The sequence below is a fragment of the Dermacentor albipictus genome, chromosome 6, assembly GCF_038994185.2.
Source record: "Dermacentor albipictus isolate Rhodes 1998 colony chromosome 6, USDA_Dalb.pri_finalv2, whole genome shotgun sequence".
Classification (NCBI taxonomy): Eukaryota; Metazoa; Arthropoda; class Arachnida; order Ixodida; family Ixodidae; genus Dermacentor; species Dermacentor albipictus.
Genome location: NC_091826.1, coordinates 144,830,582 through 144,834,129, shown reverse-complemented (window position 1 = coordinate 144,834,129; position 3,548 = coordinate 144,830,582). Strand labels below are relative to the sequence as shown.

Below are 3,548 nucleotides of genomic sequence, written 5' to 3'. Positions count from 1 at the left end.
GTTTTGTAGCCGTACTCGGTTGCCTCCAATATAACGCGTTATCAGAGCGAATTTGGTCCTGCCAAGCGTTGATGTAATTGAAGTAAAACGTTGGTACTTTGTTTTTGCTGCAGGCAAAAAATTTTGTTCTTTTACGATTTATTTGATTCAGAACCCCTTTGTTGCAGCCTCCTGTGTCACAGGACACTGATAAGGCACCAGACGCGGCCGCAGTGGACGAGACTGCCTCGGTGGATGAGGCTGCCACAGCTGATGACGCTGTCCTCGGTGAAGGCTGCACCACGGAGAGAGAGATTGAACCACACACCTACCTCTCCGCAGCACCAAGTACATCCTTATATGAAGCACCAACCAGAAAAAGACGGCGGAACTGTAATCCGCGTGAAGACATGTGGTCGCAGCGGCAAAAGGTCCTCGAAAAAATAGCCGTAAACATGCAGCCAACACAACCTGCGATCACTGACGATGCGTGTGAGCATTTCGGGAAGCTTGTCGCTGCGACTATGCGGGCGATACCCAAAACAAGGCAGCTGTCATGCCAAGTGGAAATGCTGCAGGTGATGGAAAGGCACATGGAAGCTTAATAAAACACAGGAAAAATAAAATGTTCATTCCATTTCAATGTTGACATCTGTATTCAATTTCGAGGTTTTCTGTAGATGCTCACATCCAAGTGGGCAAACTGCCGCTGCCATGGCAGGGCGCCCGTGTCATTGAAGAACGAACACAGCTTATCACGCACTGCAGCCCCCCAACAGCACCAATCCTACCACGCGACGCTGCTTTGCCGGACAGGAGTGACCCAGCAGGGTTTGGTTCGACTTTTAAGTCTGGCGCACTGATGACATCGTTGCCTAAAAAATTGTGCAGCACACATGCCGCATTCGCGATGGCAGTCACCCTCTCTGGAGATGATTGATGACTGTGTGGAAACACCCGAAGCGGTTTGCCAGTATCCCAAAAGCGTTTTCGACGACACGGCGAGCCCTTGACAGCCTGGAAAGTAAAGGAGATGTTAATCCAGATCATGAATTGCATGGCAGAGGAATTATAAATATGCTACACCACCTGCCTAACGCAAAGCCCAATTAACGACTCCAGAAATTAGGCATTCACTGAATATTAGTAGTCACTAATTTTGACAATAATAACTTGCTTACATCGTAAGAGCTTGCATGTATTGAAATGAAACAGTGGAGTTGCTTTATGCAAACATTGGCACATCCCAATGCAGAATGTAGCATGCGCAGTATGATCTAAGCAACTTTGGAGACTTTAGTATATGCGAAAATGCATTGTTACAGTTCAAGCTTTCACCTGATATCTGCTGCCTTATGTGCAATATGCATCTTACCTGTAATTAAAGATCTTCTTATCTTCTGTCGGATTTGTGCCCCCAAAAGGTTTCATTAAATTCCGTCCCATCGGAAATGCGTCGTCTGCAACGAACACAGGTGGAAGGAGCACATCAGGTGAGCTGGACACCTTCACAAGTTCTGGCAGGCCTGCACTTCTGTTTCCTACGTCTCTCTGTAGGGGTGTCGTTTGCCAGACCGCAGCATCTCCTTCTGAGCCTGGTGCACCGACATCAGTGTACAAAAACCGGTAATTTGCGTCGACGACAGCGAAGAGAATTATACTGAAGCTTTTCTTGTAGTTCCTGTAAATAGTTCCCGAATTTGGTGGCTTCTTTACGAGTAAGTGCTTGCCAACCATGGCCCAAATGCAGTTCGGGAAGTTCCACTTGTTATCAAAGCCTTCCATCACGTATTTCCATTCCTCCTCCGCGCGGGGTGTTCTTATAAAGTTGCTTCCCAGTTCCTCGTAAATAGCAGTACATGTTTCATGTATAATGTCATTCACACTTGAATGACCGAGCCTAAACTGTCGGCTCAGGGAATAGTGACTCTCTCCTGTAATTAAAAAAAAAGAAATCTCAGTGAGCTGCTCGCGAGCACACTACAAAAAAAGTAGGAAGTACAACAAATACACCTGATATCTGGCTGTTTCAGAGCAGTAAATGAATACAGTATCAGCGAAAAGCAATCGCGCTCACTGGTGTAGTTAAGTGTAAACAGATCAATATTATCTCATGCATGTTTATGCAAAAAGTCGGTGCGGACAGCACAGTCGCACAAAACTTGTGCTTACTCGTGATACCCCTTCCACGCGAACCCTCTGGATCTGCATTGGATATTTCGGGTGTGATTGAGCTCGTACGCTACCACATGAGCGCGCTTGAACACACTTGTGCAGCGGCCTTCGATCAGCACCAAGCTCAGTTTTCAACCGGTATACATTTACCACAGCGCTCTCCGTAATAACATGGAAATGTGTGACACTTACCTGAAGCAAGGCACCACAGTGTCACCTGCAGCCGTGTTTCCGCCGATATAGAACGGCGCATAACGGTATCCTCCCTTCGTATGCGGGGCCCCACGCGTGACAGCAGTTGCAGAAACTGCTCTCTGCTTACACGAAGTAGACTCCGGTATTCGTCGAGGTCAGTCTTCAGGAGCTCTTCGTTGAGCAGGTTCTGGATCCCGAATTCTTTCCTTCCCATCCAGTCTTTCCGCCAACAACGCCGTTTTCGTGGAAGCAAATCAAAGTCCTCGTCAATCTCTGACAGAACATCAGCCATCGCGGCCAAACGTCGCCTTCTGCCGGCCTCCATTTTGTCGAATACTCTAACAATTCGCGGAAGAAACTCTCAGACCAGACTACTGCTAGCCAGCGCAGAGGCTGCGGTCGAGAGTAATCCGGCTCTGTGGCGCTGTCGTCTGCAAGGGCCTCGTCCGCCGTGTGGATGCGCTTCCATCCGGACGGTGCGTGGCATAGTCGTCCGCGTCGGCTAAAAATCCGGATTCGGTCCTTCGTCTGGATGCACCACAAGCGGCGAAACGTGGTCGCCCGATAAAGATAAGTACACGTGTCAATATTATTGGTTATGTCTGTGTTTCTTAATGAGGTTATGCACATGTGTGGCTTGGGTTTATCACATTGTTTATTTGGAATGCCACACATTGCACGTTGCAAGATAACCATCATGGAAACTGCAATGAGTGGTTAATTGTGTTAATCCAGCGGGTCCATCAAAGTCTTTCTGAATTATGTTACGCACTTGTGCTTTGTAATGCGTTCATCATAATGTTTATGACTCAGTTATGCACTGTAGTTACGAAGTGAAACACTGGGGCTGCACATTTCATTTAATTAAATACAGGGACATATTTTCGAACCTATTGGCAAGTCGGTGAGAGACTGCGGCACGCGCGCTCTGCTGCTAGAGGGAAACGACGTCACTATCGGTCTAGCCAATGGACCACCACACCTTTGCTGTGAGATAATAATGACATCATGATCTTGCCATAACCCCATCCCCCTCTGTGTCCTTTCCCTGCAATATTACGCAGATAAATTTATGTTTGAAATGCATAAGCATTTCTATGCCTACCCAACAAGAAATGTCTCCGTCCATCATGCAAGACGAATGCAATGGGTCACACCCCCTTAAACAATGGCTCATACCCCTACACTAGGGTTTTTGG

At 47.4% G+C, this 3,548-nt stretch overlaps 1 pseudogene; it reads right to left on the bottom strand.

The window, feature by feature from the left end:
* Positions 1-637: 637 nt before the first annotated feature.
* Positions 638-2,674, bottom strand: LOC139047111 (uncharacterized; annotated as a pseudogene).
* Positions 2,675-3,548: the final 874 nt, after the last annotated feature.